We start from the raw sequence: 21,165 nt of genomic DNA, 5'->3' as shown, positions 1-21,165 counted from the left end.
TTCCTAACCATATGATCCCTGGAGATTTTTCTGCCATTCAATAAATAACGTTATTGTTGAACTTGTACATCTGTTTCCATATACAGCAAAATCTGGACAACATGCTGGCTTGGGCAGTGTATTAACTTCAAAGGTGACTCATTGTAGCTTCAAGTTCCAACTGGTTTATTACTAAAAATATTTCTGTATATCCAACCAAGGGTCAGACGGAATTGCAACACACATCTACTAACTGAGCTCCCTTCCCAACCCCAGGCGTGTGATCTCGTACCCAATTGGCTCGCCTTCCAGTGCTGTCTTTCCATTGGGTCTGGCCCCATCACGTGGCCCTCAGGGGTTGCCACCTTAAAGGGGCCACGCTACCACAGGCTGAGAATTGGCAAATAACATCCGTGCCTCCCAAATGTCAGGTAATTACTATATCCAAGATGAGAAAATCTTACTATCTCCCCATGACATTCATTGGATTGCCACTGCTGACAACCCCTCCCCCAACTATCAATACCCTGGGGGGGTTACCACTGACCAGAAACCGAACTAGACAAACCATATGAATACTGTGGTTCCAACAGTGGGTGGGGAATCCTGCAGTGACAAACTCACCTCTTAACTCACTAAGTCTGTCCACCATCTACAAGGTTCAAGTCACAAATGTGATGGGAGACTCTCCACTTGCCTGGAGGAGTGCAGCTCCAAAACACTCAAGAAATTCAACACCATCCGGGGTAATATAGCCCACTTGATTAGCACACTATCCACCACCTTAAATATTCACCTCCTCCACCACTGATGCACAGTGGCAACAGTGTGCACCATCTACAAGATGCATTGCAGCAATTCATCAGGGCTCCTCGTCCAACATCTTCCAGATCTGCAATCTATACCACCTAGAAAAATAAGGGCATCAGATTTATCGTAACCCCACCAAGTTTCCCTCCAAACCACACACCGCCACCATTCCTTCACTGACTGGGTCAAAATCCCAGAACTCCCTTCCTAACAGCACTGTGGGTATACCTACACCACATGGCATTCAGCAGTTCAAGATGGCAGCTCACCATCTTCTTAAGGATGATTAAGGATGAGCAATAAATGTGGTTTAGCCAATGATGGATGGCACAGTGGCACAGTGGTTAGCACTGCTGCCTCACAGCACCAGGGACCCCAGTTCAATTCTGGCCTCGGGTCACTGTCTGTGCGGAGTCTGCACATTCTCCCCGTGTCTGCATGGGTTTCCTCCGGATTCTCCGGTTTCCTCCCACAGTCTAAAGATGTGCAGGTTAGGTTGATTGGCCATGCTAAATTGACCCTTATTATCAGGGAATTAGTAGGGTAAATATGTGCGGATATGGGAATAGGGCCTGGGCGGACTCCCATAGAATCCGTACAGTGTAGAAGGAGGCCATTCGGCCCATTGAATCTGCACTGACCACAATCCCACCCAGGCCCTTTTCCTGCAACCCAACATATTTGCCCTGCTAATCCCCCGACACTAAGTGTCAATTTAGCATGGCCAATCAACCTAACCCGCACATCTTTGGAGTGTGGGAGGAAATCAGAGCACCCAGAGGAAACCCACGCAGACACGGGGAGAATGTGCAAGCTCCACACAGACAGTGACCCAAGGCCGGAACTGAACCCGGGTCCCTGGCGCTGTGAGGCACTGTGCCATCGTGCCACCTAAATGGCTTGATGGGCTGGATGGCCACCTTCTGCACTGCAGGGATTCTATGACATATTCTATGACATATTCCATGAACAAATTTTTATAAAGTTCCACTTTCCTGCTCTATGCCCAGATCACTTGATATCCTCAGTCCAAAAGTCTATTAATCTCAGTCTGGTGTATACTCTTTGGCTGAGGATCCACAGCCATCAGGGGTAGAAAATGTCAAGGAAATCTTTCCAGTATTGGCACTCTTTTCCTTGAGAACATCCCCTAGGTTTCGACTCTTCAGCCAGCAGAAGCAGCCTCTAACAATCCCTCTAAGATTATGATTTGTTTGAATCAGATCACCTTGCATTTTTCTAAACTCGAGAGGGTTCTCAAAGACCCATATAATTGCAGCAAGATTTCCTTGCTGCAATATCCCAAACTCCTTGTAAGAAAGGCTACAATACCATTTTGTCTTTCTAATTGCTTGAAGTACCTGCATGCTAGATTTATTTGATTCAAATACAAGGACAACCTAAATTCCTCTGAATACCAATGTTTACTAACCTATTTTTTGTTTTAATTTGCTTTTCCATTTTTCACAATAATGGATAATTTCACCCTTCCCATTAACAAGATCAATTTAAATCTGACCACTGGGCAGCACGCTGGTTAGCACTGCCACCTCACAGCGCCAGGGAGCCAGGTTCGATTCCGGCCTTGGGTGACAGTCTGTGTGGAGTTTGCACATTCTCCCCGTGTCTGCGTGGGTTTCCTCTGGGTGCTCCGGTTTCCTCTCACAGTCCAAAAGACATGCTGGTTAGGGTGCATTGGCCGTGCTAAATTCACCCTCAGTGTACTCGAACAGGCGCCAGAGTGTGGCAACTAGGGGATTTTCAGAGTAACTTCATTGCAGTGTTGATGTAAGCCTACTTGTGACAATAATAAATGAACTTAACTTAAACTTATGTCAGGTTTTTAAGATCTGTCCATTTTCAGATGTGAGAAAATGACATTCATCGTCACCAGTGCTTGTAAGGGGCTGCCCAGTGAGGCAGTGGGATGAGAGATTGGAGCAAATCCCTATCCCTTGGTTAGTTGGTGAACATTGCATCCATGGGAGTTGTCGGAGTTCTGTTTATATGGGTTGATTAACAAATGTTGAAGACACAATGTTGAACCTTATCATAAAAATACTGAGCACTGAATAAATTACCATTGATGCCTCTTGCTTGTGGTATTGGAAGCTGTCTCATCAGGAATCCAGCAACAAGATTCTTGCACTTTGTCTGTGCCTTGAGGTTGTAAGAGCTACTCACCTGCTACCTGGGAGATCACGAGAGAGAACAAATGTTGATGGATCTGTAACTGGCAGATTCCTTTCCAGGATTTTCATGCCATAATAGAGCAAATCTGTTGTTGACTTTAGTCTTTTTTCTGCTAACCTTATTCCTTAATAAACATAATTTGCATTGCCGAATCTCATGATCTGTTCGTGTATTCTTTATCAACAGTGTCAATCTATAGGGATATTGGCCGGAAATCTACCACCTCACCGGCCACAGAATCAGAGTGGGCAAGGGTCTGACAATGGAAATCTCCCTTGACCTCGGGCGGGAATTTCCGGTCTCGCCCAAGCGAGCCTGTAAAATCCCACCCATTATCTTCAGTTCTTGTATATGAAGAGGGAGCACACATTTGAAAAGAGCAGATCATGTCTGGCTAATCTACTGAATTTTTTGATTAAATAATAGGTGAAAGTTGATGATTATAGAATCATAGAAACCGCACAGTGCAAAAGGAGGCCATTCGGCCCATTGCGGCTGCACCAACAACAATCCCATCCAGGTCCTATCCCACAACCCCACATATTTACCCTGCTAAGCCCTCTAACATACACAACCCCGGGATACTAAGGGACAATTTCGCATGGTCAATGAACCTAACCTGCACACTTTTGGACTGTGGGAGGAAACCGGAGCACCCGGAGGAAATCCACGCAGACACGGGGAGAATGTGCAGATTCCAAACGATGGGAATTTAATGGATGGATTTGAAGAAAATGTTTGACAAAATATCACACAAAAGTTTGGTTAACAAAGTTGAAGCACATGTAAAAAGAGGGTGTGTCAACTGGGATAAAAAATTGGCTTTAGGACTGAAAACAGTGAGTCAGTAAATGGTTGTTTTTCACACCAGAGGGTGATAGACATTGGGCAGAATCTTGGGAAGTCGACAGGAGTCACGGCCGTCTGTTGGGAGATCGCTTTCCCTGTTTTCAGGAAGACTCACCAAATTCTGTGCCAATCAGGTCACCTTTCAGCTCTTTCTCCAAGATCAAGGATCCAGTCAGAAGCCTGCAACTCCTCTGTACTCAGCAGCACCACCAGGGAGGCAGTGGCTGCTGCTGGTATGACACCAAGAATGGTGTCCAAGAATTCCCAAGAATTCCCACTCACCTGAAGAAGGGGCTTGCAGCTCCGAAAGCTTGTGTGGCTTTTGCTACCAAATAAACCTGTTGGACTTTAACCTGGTGTTGTTAAACTTCTTACGGTATGACACCAACCCAAGGCTTCAGGAGGGATCAGGGCATTTTTTAATGTTTATTTATTAGTCACAAGTAAAGCTTACATTAACACTGCAATGAAGTTACTGTGAAATTCCCCTGGTCGCCGCAGTCCGGCGCCTGTTCAGGTACACAGAGGGAGAATTTAGCATGGCCGATGCACCCTAGCCAGCACGTCTTTCGGACCGTGGGAGGAAACCGGAGCACCCGGAGGAAACCCACAGCAAACATGGGGAGACTCCACACAGACAGTGACCCAAGCCGGGAATCGAACCCAGGTCTCTGGCACTGTGAGGCAGCAGTGCTAACCACTGTGCCATGGGTGAGTGATGGGGTTGGGGGAGTCGGAGGTTGGTTGCACAAGGAGGTTAAGGGGGGTCTGCAGAATGAACATGAGAGTGGCTTCTACCAAGCCCCCCCCGCTTTTTAATGGGTGGGTCCCTTTGACCAGGGATTGAGCACCTTGGAATGAGGTGATTAGTCAAAAATGTCAGAGTTTGTTCATCTTGTTCCCCACATGATGAAGCTTCTGCCCACTGCTGAGTTAATATCAGCATGGCTGAATGAGGCCCTTAAACAAGTAGCAGAGTGAGAAGACCATTCACACTATCCCTGACTGAATTGGTGCATCAGCATTCACCTTCTTATCCAATTAAATGCTTCCGTCACTAAACCTATCACTGCAGAGGGCACAGAATTCCACCCTATGATGTTCCCCAAGGGGCAGTGTTGGAACCATTAATATTTTTGATATTATATGTATATTTCTATGTGTATATGTTGTGCTGATAGCCATGCAATTGATATACATTTATATGTATTTTTTTTTTGTTTCAGGGAATGTTTAAAATTTCAGATTTATGTTGCAGGAAGCCGAGGTGTCTGTAAAACATTTAGCTCCAGCGCTTTTGGAGCAAGGGATAGGAAGAGACAATATTTACTTGATAACAGAGTCCTAAAGTGTGTGAAGAGACAGATGAACCTGGGTATCCATGCATATAGATCTTTGAAGATGGCTGAACATATTGATAGGGTCGTTAGTAAGACCATAAGATCGTAAGAAATAGGAACAGGAGGAGGCTTTTCGGCCCTTCGAGTTGCTCCATCATTCAATAAGATCATGGCTGACCTAATACCCACTAAGTCCACTTTCCTGCCTTATCTTCATAACCCTAACTCCCCGACTGATTAAAAACTTACCCATCTCAGCCTTGAAAATATTCAAGGACTCGACCTCCCCAGCTTCCTGGTGTAAAGAATTCTCTCTTTGAGAGAAGAAATTCTTCCTCGAATCCATCTTAAATGAGCATCCCCTTACTCTGCGACTCTGCCCTCTGGTCCTACACTCTCCCATTAAACTTTGCTCCATAGAAAACAACCTCAACTTCTCCAACCAAATCCCTCTTCCCTGCAATCATTGAGAAAAATATCTTCCCTTCGCTCTCCCCAGGATCTCATATCTTTCTGAAAGTTTGAGGACAGCTGTATGAGGTGCTTGTGAGGCCACACCTGGAGAACTGTGTACAGCTTTCATCTCCTTCCTTGAGAAAGGATATACTGGCACTGGAGGGGGTGCAGTGGAGATTCACTAGGTTTCCACAAAGTGGAAACATCCTCTGAACATTTACCCTGTCTAACCCCCTAAGAATCTTCTTTCTTTCAATCACATCACCTCTCATTCTCCTGAACTCCAAGGAGTACAGGCCCAACCTGTTTAATCTTGCCTCATATGGCAGTCCCTCCATTCCCGAGATCATCCTAGTAAGCCCCCTCTGTACCGCCTCCAGTGGTAATATATCTTTCCTTAAACATGGGGGCCAAATCTGTACACAATATTCTAAAACAGACGGGATCTTGGGCTTCAGAAATATAAGTATTGAGTACAAATGCAAGGAGATCTAACTGACCCTTTTAAAGCTCTTGTTCGGTTACAACCAGAACATTGCATCCAGTTCGCATCATAAGAACATAAGAACTAGGAGCAGGAGGAGGCCATTTGGCCCCTCGAGCCTGCTCTACCATTTAATAAGATCATGGCTGATCGTTTTGTGGATTCAACTCCACTGACACGCCCGCTCACCATAACCCTTAATTCCTTTACTGTTCAAAAATTTATCTATCCTTGCCTCATAAACATTCAATGAGGTAGCCTCAACTGCTTCACTGGGCAGGGAATTCTAAAGATTCATAACCCTTTGGGTGAAAAAGTTCCTCCTCCACTAAATATGCTCCCCCTTAGTTTGAGGCTATGCCTCCTCATTGTGGCTTCACCCGCCAGTGGAAAAAAACGCCCTGCTTCTATCTTATCTATTCCCTTCATAATCTTATATGTTTCTATAAGATCTCCCCTCATTCTTCTAAATTCCAATGAGTATAGTCCCAGTCTACTCAGCCTCTCCTCATAAGCCAACCCTCTCAACTCCGGAATCAACCTAGTGAATCTGCTCTGCACCCCCTCCAGTGCCAGTATACCCTTTCTCAAGGAAGGAGACGAAAACTGTACACAGTACTCCAGATGTGTCCTCATAAGCACCTCATCCAGCTGTTCCCAAACCTTTGGAAAGATATGAGATCCTGGGGAGAGCGAAGAGAAGATATTTTTCTCAATGATTGCAGGGATGAGGGGTTTGGTTGGAGAAGCTGAGGTTGTTTTTTATGGAGCAAAGTTTATTTATTAGTGTCACAAGTAGGCTTACATTAATACTGCAATCAAGTAACTGTAAAAATCCCCTAGTCACCACACTCTGGTGCCTGTTTGGGTACACTGAGGGAGAATTTAGCATGGCCAATGCACTTAACCACACGTCTTTCGGACTGTGGAAGGAAACCTGAGCACCCGGAGGAAACCCACACAGACACGGGGAGAATGTGCAGACTCCGCACAGACAGAGAAACAAGCTGGGGATCGAACCCGGGTCTCTAGCGCTGTGAGGCAGCAGTGCTAACCACTGTGTCACCATGCTGCCACAAGACGTACAAGAGGTGTGTGTGAGGAAGAACTGTTTTTATTCAGCTGGAACTCATTGCCTATGAGGATGGTGGAAGTGGAGATGATCAATGATTGCAAAAAAAATTTGAATGGGATTTTGAGGGCAATAAATGTGCAGAGCTAAGAGGGGTAATTGGATAGAATGCATTGCTTTATTGGCAAAGACTCAATGGGTCACACTGCTTCATTATGAGCCACAATAATGACGTAAGATAAAGGAACAGAATTAGGCCATTCAGCCCATTGAGTCGACTCTGCCATTCAATCATAGCTGATATTTTTTACCTCCCCATTCTCCTGCCTTTTCCCCGTAACTCTCGATCCTCTTATTGATCAAGAACCTATCTATCTCTGTCTTGAAGACACTCAGTAACCTGCCTCCACAGCCCTCTGTGGCAATGAGTTCCAAAGATTCACCACCCTCTGGCTGAAGATATTCCTCCTCATCTCAGTTTATAAAGGACCGTCCCTTCATTCTGAGGTTGTGCCCTCGAGTTCCAGTCTCTCCCACTAGTGGAAACATCCTCCTCACGTCCACTCTATCCAGGCCTCTCAGTACTCTGTAAGTTTCAATTAGATCGCCCCTCATCTTTTTAAATTCACTCGAGTATAAGCCCAGACTCCTCAATCACTCCTCATATAACAAGCTCTTCATTCCAGGGATCATTCTTGTGAGCCTCCTCTGGACTTGCTCCAAGGCCAGCACATCCTTCCTTAGGTATGGGGCCCAAAACTGCTCACAATTTTCCAAATGGGGTCTGACCAGAGCCTTATGCAGCCTCCGTAGTACATCCCTACTCTTGTATTCTCGCCCTCTAGAAATGAATGCTAACATTGAATTTGCCTTTCTAACTGCTGACTGAACCTGCATGTTAACCTTAAGGAAGCCCTGAACCAGGACTCCCAAGTCCCTCTGTGCATCAGATTTCCGAAGCCTTTCCCCATTTATAAAATAGTCTACTCCTCTATTCTTCCTACCAAAGTGCATAACCTCGCTCTTTCCCACATTGTATTGCATCTGCCACTTTTTTGCCAACTCTCCTAGCCTGTCCAAGTCATTCTGCAGCGGCCCCCCCTGCTTCCTCAATACTACCTGTCCCTCTACATATCTTTGAATCATCTGCAAATTTAGCAACCATGCCCTCAGTTCCATCTTCCAGATCATTAATGTATAAAGTGAAAAGTTGTGGTTCCAACATTGACCCCTGTGGAACACCACTAAAGTAAAGTTTATTTATTCGTCACAAATAAGGCTTACATTAACACTGCAATGAAGTCACTGTGAAATTCCCCTAATCGCCACATTCTGGCGCCTGTTCGGGTCAATGTACCCAACCAGCACGTCTTTCGGACTGTGAGAGGAAACCCACGCAGACACAGGGAGAACTTGCAAACTCCACACAGACAGTGACCCAAGACGGGAATCGAACCCGGGTCCCTGATGCTGTGAGGCAGCAGTGCTAACCACTGCGTCACCATGCCGCCCCGCTAGTCACTGGTTGCCATCCTGAAAAGGACCCCCTTATCCCCACTCCCTGCCTTCTGCCTGTCAGCCAATATTCTCTACTGAAACAGGAAATGTCCTGACTAGACAGACTCACCTCAGTTTAAAGAGCCATGCTACACCTAATGTTTATTCCAGGCTGCGGGGCAGCGGGGTAGAGTTGGGCTGTCCAATCCTGGGAGCCAAAGGCAGGCTGGTGAGAAGGCCTGCTTCAGTTCTCTGGGACTTCACTGCAGTTGTTTTAGAAACTGTTAGGGCCTTAGGTCTTTTAGTCCTCATTCCTCAGATTTCCTCACCATTTCCACCCACGCCCCCTGATTCCTCTGTACAACTTCATGCTCCCAGGCTGCCTCAGCCAATATCCAGAATGCGCACACCTCAGGAACCAGGCAGATGTGGATAGAGTTTAAACTCTTCCCCATTTCTTCGTGTATTCCCATTTCATTGAGAGTGCCTTCTCGTTCTATCTTTTCCCTCTTCACCTGAACACCAGATGCCACTGGCACTTGACCAGCTGTGCCACCGCTGTGCTGATTGGGACTGGCTATTGTGCTGTTTACAGAGGCTCTCTCACTGCGAGAGAGAACAATCAGGTTGGGCTTCAGTAGTTCAAAGGCCAATGCAAGTTACCTTCCCATACGGCAGCAATAGGATAAGGGGAGAGTATATAAGTTAGAGAGGCAGCACAATCATAGAATCCCTACAGTGCAGAAGGAGGCCATTTGGCCCATCAAGCCTGAACTGACAACAATCCCACCCAGGCCCTATCCCGGTAACCCCATGTATTTACCCTACTCTTCCCCCTGACACTGAGGGCCAATTTAGCATGGCCAATCCACCTAACCCGCACATCTTTGGAAAGAACTACATTGACTGAAGGAGGAGCAATATAAGGTGCAAGGTATCTCTATTCCTGCGCCTCACACCAACACCAATCTGGATCTACAGAAGATGAAATTTCCAGTATTCTCAGTTCTAATCTTCTCTCCTCACATCCAACTTCATCTTCATCTCACAATCGCTTCTGAAATGGTGGCACAGTGGTTAGCACTGCTGTCTCACAGCGCCAGGGACCCGGGTTCAATTCCCGGCTCAGGTCACTGTATGTGTGGAGTTTGCACGTTCTCCCCGTGTCTGCGTGGGTTTCCTCCGGGTGCTCCGGTTTCCTCCCACAGTCCAAAGATGTGCACGTTAGGTGGATTGGCCGTGGAATGACTTCAACGAGGCCCATGAGGTTGGCCTCTTGCAGTATGAGCTCCCTGATGCAGGTCGTAATTGCCTAAGGAGGAGGACCTCCTTGTGAACCTGCTCCTGGGCCTGGAAAAGCTTGCTATAAACAGATCCAGGCAGCGGGCGACCGAGGGGGTCGTCCGATTTGACTGTCTGCCACTCTACCACGATTATATTCCCAGCCGGATGTCCCTGGAGAGGGAGCATGCAGTGTCCAGGGGCACAGTTAATGCCTTCCATGCCCGCTGGGCACCGCAGGGACTGGGATGTATTATTGACCCCAATAATCACATTTTGGTTTGATGTTTTAAGTTTCCTTTCCACTTTGTCTTTTGTTTCGGGCGATTCTCCTCCTTTTGGGAGCTGCCCTTTGTAATTTATTCCCTCGTTAATTTGATTTGGTTTATTTGGGTTGGTCAAAAAGATTGGTCATGATTGCCTGCCCAATCAGGGAGCCTCACCTGTGTATATAAAAATGGAAGTGTCAGATCTACAGACTCTCTGGATTCTGACTTTGTATCTGAAGCGCTCTTAGGAGTGGAATTAAGTTTGTAAATAAAGGGAATCTGGTGATGGGACACCAGCCTCTGAGGAACTATTTCAGTGGCGATGAGGAAAAAGAACAACCCTGAGGAACTTGCTTGCTAACAACGGGCTTTGCTTTGGGGTAAGCCATTTTGGGAAGCCGGATCCTTTTGCTCCTCTGTGGAGGACTGAGCCCAATGTGTGGAATGCATGGGTTACTTTTTTCGGGCTAACTTCACTGTGGCAGATGAAAAGCAACAAGTCATTCTTCTGACCACTTGTGGACTAATGGCATTTGCCGTTATTCATAGTTTAATTTTCCTGGAGGCAACAGATACCAAAACATTCCAGGAATTGGTGGACCTAGAGAGGGAATATTACAACTCAAGCCACCTCTGATCCTGAGAAGATACTTGGTACTCTGGGAGAGTCTGTTATGGGTTTCCTATCACGGTTGAGATGACTGGCGGAAGCATGTGAATTTGGGTTGACGCTTAATGAGATGCTGAGAGACCGTTTGGTATTGCGGGATAAATAATGTAACTATCCAAAAACACCTGTTGGCTGAAGTCCAACTGGACTTCAAACGGCAATCCACCTGGCTTTATTGTTGGAAAATGCTGCAAGTGGGGCATGTACTTTGCAAGGTATTTTGATGGAAGTGGACACCCACACCAATTCGACTGAGTTCAGGGACCACTTCAGTGCAGGCGATTACATAGTCTCCCTCAGGAAGTATTCAGGTGCAAGTTTGCTCACAGTGCAGCCTAAAAGCAAAGCCAAGCTTTGACCAATCAACAGTCCCTTTAGAATCTCACTTGGCAAGGCATTTTAATTGTTGCCAGCATGCAGAGTCAGAGAAGCAAAGTAAGCCTCAAGACCCAGATTTAGGAAAATGACACATAGGCCAGTGTCCAGAAGAGTGCACACTCTGGAAGATCCATCTAAATCCGACATGGAACAATTAAACTGCAGAGCAATGTCCAAATTGGACCCGATTAAGATAACCGAAAGATACAATGGACGCCCAGTATTAATGGAGGTCGATACAGGCCTAGCCGTATCAGTGGGTGGAGGATCAGTATTCAGTAAAATTCACACTGGACTCTGTGGTGAACCATCGTTGGTTCCCACTAGATAGTACTGAGCCAGGGTCTGGCCAGTACTACAAGTATGTATATATGTTGCTGTTGGGGTTAGGGATGGGTTGTTCTACTTGTTGCTGTTGGGGTTAGGGTTGGGTTGTTACACCTTTGTATTATAGTTATTGTGGTACATCCCAGTCGGGCTCCGCCTCCTGGGAGAGGTATAAAGGTCTCTGCTCTGTCTGGGACCCCTCAGTCTGGGATCGTGGATATAATTAGTAGCTGCCTTGTTACAGCAAATAAAAACCTTTATTTCCTGAGCATCAAGCCTCATGTGTGATAACACGCATCAGACTCCAACCCTTAACTTTAATCAAGACTTCGGCAAGACTGAGAACTGGGAATCTCTGAGGACTGTGGGTTCAACCTTTGTTCCTGTCGCTTACGAAAGGCAGCTGGCTTGGTTGCCATTAATGGTAGTGGAGGGCTCGGGACCAAGCCTAATGGTGCGAAACTGGTTGAGAGAAGTCCAACTGGATTGGGTAAACATTTTCCAGTTAGAAAATGATCGCTTGAGTGAAGTCCTGCTCAAATATCCGGAGGTTTTCCAAGATGGGATAGCAACCATAAAATGAGCCACAACGACCTTACATGTAGACCAGGATGTAAGGCCAACCCGGTACTGTTTGCTTTAAGGGAATAAGCGAAAACAGAAGATATCATAAAAGCTGTCCGGTTTGCGGAATGGGCAACATCGGTTGTGCCTATTTTGAAGCTAGATTGCTCAGTCTGTCTTTGCAGACTGTTTAAGCAGATGATAAACCACTATTCACAGCTGGACAAAGACCCGGTTCCCCGGATCGAGGATTTATATGCAAAGTTGGCAGGGGGACTCTTATTCTCAAAATTAGATATGAGTCATGCTTATTTGCAGTTGCGGCTGGATGAGGATTCAAGAACAAAGAACAATACAGCACATGAACAGGCCCTTCGGCCCACCAAGCCTGTGCCAATATGTGGTTTCTATCCCTCTGTTCATCTCCCGTTCACATTAATCAAGATACACCTTGAACGTTGCTAATGTGCCTGCTTCTACCACCACCACTGGCAGCGTGTTCCAGTCACCCACCACCCTCTGTGTGGAAAAACTTTCCCCGCACATCTCCCCTAAACCTATCACCTCTCACCTAAATCCTGTGTCCTCTTATAGTTTTCCCTTCCACCCTGGGAAAAAGCCCCTGACTATTCATCCTATCTATGCCTCTCATTATTTTGTAGACCTCTATCAGGTCGCTCCTCAACCTCCATCTTTCCAGTGAAAACAGTCCACGTTTATCCAACCTCTCCTCATACCTAAAACCCTCCAGACCAGGCAACATCCTGGTGAACCTTCTTCGCACTCTCTCCAAAGCATCCATGTCCTTCTAGTTGTGCCGTGACCAGAACTGCACGCAATACTCCAAATGCGGCTTAACTTAAGTTTTATGCAGCTGTCACCTAACTTGCCAACTTTTATACTCAATGCTCCGGCTGATGAAGGCAAGCACGCTGTGTGCCTTTTTGACCACCCTATCCACTTGTGTTGTCAAAGGATCTGCATCAATATTCCACGATCAATACTCTAAAGGAACTCTATCAATACAGAAGGTTACCTTTTGGGGTATTGTCAGCCTGCTCGATCTTCCAGAGAACAATGAAGGACATCTTACAAGGTTTACCCCAGGTGGCCATTTATCTGGATGACATACTCATCACAGGTAAAACAAAGACTGAACATCTATAGAACTTGAAAGAAGGTCTTAGCCTTTTTCAAGGGCTGGTGTGCGTCTTCCTGGTACCTCAAATGACCTATCTTGGCTACAAAGTGGACAAGTCAAGACTACATCCTTTGGAGGACCAGGTGCAGGCGATAAAAGACGCCCCCACGTCCATCCAGGAGTTATGGTTGTTTCTCGGGCTGGTGACGTACTATGGAAAATTCATACCAAACTGAGGCTCCATGCTGGTTCCGCTCCATGAACTGCTAAAAATGAATCAAGCTTGGGAATGGTCCACCCGTCAAGATCTGGCTTTTAAGAAAATAAAGCATCAGCTGTCATCGTCGAATGTCTGAGCATATTATGATCCCAGAAAAGAGTGAGTGTTCACCTGCGATGTGTCTCCATACGGCATTGGGTAGCATTAGCACATAGATGGCCAAATGGAGTGGAATGCCCAACAGCATATGCTTCCAGGACCTTGACTATAGCAGAAAGAAAGTACACCCACATTGAAAAAGAAGGGTTGGCAGTAATAGAACATAGAACATAGAACATTACAGCACAGAACAGGCCCTTCGGCCCACGATGTTGTGCCAAGCTTTATCTGAAACCAAGATCAAGCTATCCCACTCCCTATCATCCTGGTTTGCTCCATGTGCCTATCCAATAACCGCTTAAATGTTCCTAAAGTGTCTGACTCCACTATCACTGCAGGCAGTCCATTCCATACCCAAACCACTCTCTGCGTAAAGAACCTACCTCTGATATCCTTCCTATATCTCTCACCATGAACCCTATAGTTATGCCCCCTTGTAATAGCTCCATCCACCCGAGGAAATAGTCTTTGAACGTTCACTCTATCTATCCCCTTCATCATTTTATAAACCTCTATTATGTCTCCCCTCAGCCTCCTCCGCTCCAGAGAGAACAGCCCTAGCTCCCTCATAAGACCTACCCTCCAAACCAGGCAGCATCCTGGTAAATCTCCTCTGCACTCTTTCCAACGCTTCCACATCCTTCTTATAGTGAGGTGACCAGAACTGCACACAATATTCCAAATGTGGTCTCACCAAGGTCCTGTACAGTTGCAGCATAACCCCACGGCTCTGAAACTCCAACCCCCTGTTAATAAAAGCTAACACACTATAGGCCTTCTTCACAGCTCTATCCACTTGAGTGGCAACCTTTAGAGATCTGTGGATATGGACCCCAAGATCTCTCTGTTCCTCCACAGTCTTCAGAACCCTACCTTTGACCCTGTAATCCACATTTAAATTAGTCCTGCCAAAATGAATCACCAAAATGAATACTTGGGGTAATTTTCTTCTATGAATGCCTTTATTCGTGGAAATTTGTGACTGTTACTGATCACAAGCTGCTGCTGGGGCTACTCCGAGAGTACAAAGTGGTGTCGTGATAGCATCGGCCCGTACTCAGTGGTGGGCGTTATTATTGGCCGCTTACAAATATTAGTTGGAACACTGACCGAGAGGTGGAATGGCAAATGCAGATGGCTTGAGCAGACACCCCACCGATGGTACCCCAAAAAGAAGAAATGGTAATGACCATGAATTTTCTGGATACCCTCCCAGTGGCTGCACATAACATTCATCTTTGGACACAAAAGGTCCTTGTCCTCACAAAGGTTAATCCTTTAATACTGATGTGGGAACAGTAAGGTCAGTACAACCTCAATTCCACCCTTACTAGAGTAGAAGAGATTAGCTCATGGTAGAAGATGGAATACTGCTATGGGGGTGCATGAGTGGTTGCTCCAAGTCGGAGCCGCTGAGCCACATTGGCTGAACTACAGCATGGCCACCCAGGAGTGTCCAAATGCTGGCCAGAAGCTATGTTTGGTAGTCTGAAATGGACACGGACATAGCAGCGCTCATGGGTTGGTACCAGGGGGATCAGTGCCAGGAATGCCAGCACGGACAAAAGTTGCCACCAGTAACTCCCCTGCACCCATGGGAAAGTAGACCATGGACTCGGCTGCACGTGGATTATGCAGGCCTATTCATGGGCCCAATGTTCTTGGTCATATTGGACTCCCACTCCAAGTGGATGGAAATCCAGAGGGGGCATTTGGTGAATACAATAACGGGAAAGAAACTTTGCACCTCCTTTTCGACATGTGGGATCCCGGAGCTGCTGGTCTCTGACATGGACCAGCTTTCGCCAGCCAAGGGGTTCACCAGGTTCATGAAGTCGAATGGGATTTAACATGTCAGGATGGCACCATATCAACCGTCATCAAACGGTCTCACGGAGATAGCGGTCCAGACTTTAAAAGCTGGTTTAAAGAACACAGCTGGCAGTATCAATGGACACCAAGCTCTCCCATTGATTATTTGATTACAGAACAACACCCCCCATGCCACTATGGGAATAGCACCCGCAAATTGCTCATGGACAGACAACTCTACACCAGATTAAGTTTGCCATTTCCAAACCTGGTGGGGAGTGGGAGGGGAAGTGGAAAAGCAACAAGAAGTCTAATGCAAAGGCCATGACAATAGTAGCCAGGAGAGGCAATTGGAGGCTGGAGAAAAGGTTTGGGTGAAGAATTACACAAATGGTCCTGCATGGTTACCTGGATCGATTGAGTCTCGGGCAGGGCCTGTATCCTATCGAATATGCATGGGTAAGGCCATCCTGAAAAAAACATCTGGATCAGGTGCAGGACTCAAAATCCATTTGCTCTTGGAAATAACTATGCCCAGCAGGCTGAGAACCGAGGAGAGTCCTCCCAGACTGGCCGGCCCAACCTCTCCGTCGCACATAATTAGGACCGTTACGTCTGAAATGGATACTGCGGTCAAAGCTGCGGCTACTTTTTTGCCACCTAAGGAAGGGAGTGAACCAGAATTGGGTCCTTGCATCGTAAGAGATGGGCACCTGTTAGATACAGCCCTCCCAGGTAAAAAGCTGATTTAGGGGATCTGGAACCAGCGCTGAAATGTTGCAAGAGACCTGTGATGCGTGCAACCGCCGAGGCTCCTGAGACGTGCGGGGAGGGGTGTAATGGCTTCAATGAGGTTGGCCTCTTGGAGTATGAGCTCTCTGATTGAAGTCATAATTGCCTGCCCAATCAGGGGCTCTCACCTGTATATAAATATGGGAGTGTCAGGTTCACTGGCATGCCTGATTCTGACTTTGTCTCTGAAGTACTCTTTGGAGTGGAATAGAGTTTGTAAATAAAGAGAATTATTTTCGGGGTGGCATGGTGGCACAGTGGTTAGCACTGCTGCCTCACAGCACCAGGGTTAGAACATAGAACATAGAAAAGCTACAGCACAGACAGGCCCTTCGGCCCACAAGTTGCGCTGAATATGTCCCTACCTACTGGGCTTACCTATAACCCTCTATCTTACTAACTTCCATGAACTTATCCAAAAGTCTCTTAAAAGACCCTATCGAATCCGCCTCCACCACCACTACCGGCAGCCGATTCCACGCACCCACCACCCTCTGAGTGAAAAACCTACCCCTAACATCTCCTCTGTACCTACTCCCCAACACCCTAAACCTGTGACCTCTTGTGGCGACCATTTCAACCCTGGGTAAAAGCCTCTGAGAATCCACTCTATCAATACCTCTCAACATCTTATACACCTCTATCAGGTCACCTCTCATCCTTCGCTTCTCCAAGGAGAAAAGACCGAGCTCTCTCAACCTATCCTCATAAGGCATGCCACCTAATCCAGGCAACATCCTTGTAAATATCAGAAGGACATATTTTACACAGAGGGTGGTGGGGGCCTGGAATGCGCTGCCAGGCAACGTGGTGGAGGCGGACACATTGGGAACGTTTAAGACTTATCTAGACAGCCATATGAACGGAGTGGGAATGGAGGGATACAAAAGAATGGTCTAGTTTGGACCAGGGAGTGGTGTGGGCTTGGAGGGCCGAAGGGCCTGTTCCTGTGCTGTACTGTTCTTTGTTCTTTGTTCTTGTTTGTTCTAAATCTCCTCTGCACCCTTTCTATGGCTTCCACATCCTTTCTGTAATGGGGCGACCAGAACTGGGCACAGTAGTCCAGGTGGGGTCTGACCAGGGTCCTATACAGCTGCAGCATTATCTCCCGATTTCTAAACTCAATTCCTCTCTTGATAAAGGCCAGTATTCCATACGCCTTCTTAACCACAGCCTCCACCTGCGACGCTGCTTTGAGCGTCCTATGAGCCCGGACCCCAAGATCCTTCTGATCTTCCACACTGCCAAGCGTCTTACCCTGAATATTATATTCTTTCATCCTATTCGACCTGCCAAAATGAACCACCACACACTTATCCGGGTCGAAGTCCATCTGCCAATTCTCCGCCCAGTCTTGCATCTTATCGATGTCTCGTTGCAACTGCTGACATCCCTCTACACTATCCACAACACCACCAACCTTTGTGTCATCAGCAAACTTGCCAACCCATCCTTCCACTTCCTCATCCAGGTCATTTATAAAAATCACAAAGAGCAAGGGTCCCAGAACAGATCCCTGGGGCACTCCACTGGTGACCGACCTCCATGCTGAAAAAGACCCATCTACAACCACTCTTTGCCTTCTGTGGGCAAGCCAGTTCTGAATCCACAAGGCAATGTCCCCTTGTATCCCATGCCCCTTCACTTTCTCAATAACCCTTGCATGGGGCACCTTATCAAACGCCTTGCTGAAATCCATATAAACAACATCTACCGCTCTTCCCTCGTCTAGGTGTCTAGTTACATCTTCAAAAAATTCAATTAGGCTCGTAAGGCATGATCTGCCTTGGACAAAGCCGTGCTGGCTATTTCTGATCATACTATTCCTCTCCAGATGTTCATAAATCCTGCCTCTCAGGATCTTCTCCATCAACTTACCAACCACTGAGGTTAGACTCACTGGTCTATAATTTCCTGGGCTATCTCTTCTCCCTTTCTTGAATCACGGAACCACATCCGCAATCCTCCAATCCTCCGGAACCTCTCCTGTCTCCAGTGATGACGCAAAGATGCTAAGCAAGTCCGACGGTGGTTGGGTATGATTAATTACTGCCGGCAGTGGATCCCCAATGTGACCTTGTTCACAAAAAAACTAACCCCTTATACGGCTAAGGAGGGATCCTTCGTCCTTTCCGCAGAAGCAAAGAGGCGTTCAGTGAATTAAAACAGTCCTTAATACAGGCACCAGCCCTGGGGAGGCCTTTATACGATCGACCCTTTCAACTCTTCTGTACGATCATCGACGACTGCGCTACTTCGGTTTTGACTCAACTTCATGGTGACCGACACCGACCGGTTGCCTATTTCTCCTCTAGACTGGACCCTGTAGCGCTCGGATATCCACACTGCACCCAAATCCTTGCGGCTATTTACCTCAGCTTGAAGGCGGCTGCAAATCTGGCTTTACCACAGCCCATCGTCATATATACCACTCACGCGGTGGCAGCACTGTTGGGCCAGTTACAGACACAACATCTGACTGCGGCCAGACAGAACCGATATGAGATTTATTTGCTTAATAATCCTCAACTTACCTTTAAGTATTGCACTGTTATTAATCCAGCCAATTTCCTGACCCACCCTCCCCGGGTCGCTGATTCCCCTCCACATGACTGTTCCGTCCTTCTCAGGGAAGACACCACCGTGCGCCCCGATCTCTCTGAAATTCCCCTAACGAACCCCGATCTCATCATGTTCACTGATGGCAGTGCCTCCATTGACGAGAGAGGCCATCGGCTCTCAGGGTACGCTATTGTGAATGACCAGGGGGTTATTTTGGAGTCAGCAGCTTTTGAGACCCCTTTCTCGGCTCAGCAAGCTGAACAGTTTGCCCTCATCAGAGCTTGTGTCCTGGGTCGGAGTTTGAATGTTAACATCTACACGGACTCTCAGTATGCTTTTGGAGTTGTCCATGACTTTGGACAACTGTGGAGGAATAGAGGCTTCCTTACATCATCCGGCGCCCCTATTTCACACAAACAACTGGTGTCTGACTTACTACAGGCCCTTCTTCTGCCTGCACACATTGCAGTGATTAAGTGCGCCGCCCATACCGCCAGTAAAGACCCTGTCACTTTAGGTAACCATAGGGCAGATAAGGCGGCCAAATTGGTTTCTAAAACTTGTCAGACGATTGTGCCCCGAATGATGAGGCGGGGAAAAGTCTGGACGCAGATGGCCCTGCCTCTGAGAAACCCATGCCAACCATCGATGATGTTCTTAGATCGCAGCAAGAAGCCTCACCTCACGACAAAGATTTATGGAATGCACTGGGCTGTAGGGTGGACCCAGAATCCAGAGTCTGGATCACCCCTGCTAACCAAACCTGTATGTCCGATACTTTGGCTCTCTGGGTAATTGATTGTGTACACTTTGCAACTCACTGTGGTGCAAGGTCTATTAGTGATTTACTCCTCACTTCCTGGTGGCATCCTCGCCTACAGGACATGGCACAAAGTCTAAGTCTCCGCTGTTTGATATGCCAACAGCATAATCCGAGCAAGAGTGCGCCCTGTGATCTGGGTAAGACTCCCCTGCCGGCAGGCCCCTTTGAGACCCTGCAGATGGACTTCATTGAGTTGCAGAGATGTCAGGGGTATAAATATGTCTTAGTAATCGTGGATGTCTTTAGTAAGTGGATTGAAGGGTATCCTACATCGGATAACAAAGCAACAACTGTCGTCAGGATTTTACTGGGCGAAATTGTGCCTCGATTTGGCGTCCCGACCTGCCTGAGTTCTGACAATGGCCCACATTTTATCGCATCGGTCAATAAGGAACTGTGCGCCCTGCTGAATATTTGCCAACAGCTCCATTGCGCTCACCATCCCCAAGCTGCTGGTGTAGTCGAACGCTCCAATCAAACGCTCAAAACCAAGCTGGCTAAACTTGTAGAAACTTCAGGTCTGTCTTAGGTCAGACTGCTCCCTGTTGCTTTATTTCAAATATGAACCACCCCTGCAGGACCGCCCCGTCTCTCGTCCGCAGAGGTCTTGTATGGTCGACCCCTGCGGACCCCTTGGGATGATGGGTCAACGACGCCCGTTCATTTCCATCATATGACAGATGAAATGACCTCATATATTCTCTCCCTTACCCACTCTTTACGTCATCTTCATTCGCAAGTCCGGGCTGCTTACGGTAAACCACCTACCTTATCCACTCCCAGTAAAGTAAAACCGGGCTCATTTGTCCTTGTCAAAAATTGGACTCGCAAGCATTTAGAGCCGCGGTGGGAGGGCCCATTCCAAGTCTTGTTAACCACCCCTACAGCGGCTAAGGTGGTGGGTCGCGATGCTTGGGTCCACCTCCACCACTGTAAATTGATCGGGCAAGCCGATCCCAAAAAGGGGGGAATTGAGGATGGCAGTGAGGAGGATTTTACGGATGATTAGTATGAGAGGCGGTACCGGGTGACATGCTCTTTACTCTGTGGTTGTTATGCTTGTCGTTACGTTTTTGTCCTCTTCAGGTAGTGATCAAGTAAGGACGAACCAACATGAAATTGGCAAAAATACTCTTGGAGCTCATCAGCTTGATGTTCTGTGCTGTAAGTGCAGGGGAATATTTGGGGATGCTCCATAGTTTATGTGTGCCAGGATCACCCCTGCCTGAGCAAGCATTGCCATCAGCATAAATGTGGGTACGAAGCCCAGAGAGATGAGGAAAAAAGTGTTTGAATTCTACCTGCATAGCTTTGGGAAAAGGGGAAAATCTAATTTGTGGCCATATGAATGGCACCCACCTTCGTGCTTACGGTAGGGACTTTACGATAGTACAGATTAATGCAGAAGGAAGACGGATGGTACCATCCTGTACAGGTTCCAGATCCCTGTTCTTGGGAACCGATGATACCTATTACCAGGTTCAAGC

Source organism: Mustelus asterias, chromosome 19, assembly GCF_964213995.1.
Source record: "Mustelus asterias chromosome 19, sMusAst1.hap1.1, whole genome shotgun sequence".
Classification (NCBI taxonomy): domain Eukaryota; kingdom Metazoa; phylum Chordata; class Chondrichthyes; order Carcharhiniformes; family Triakidae; genus Mustelus; species Mustelus asterias.
Note: the sequence above shows the minus strand (reverse complement) of the source record.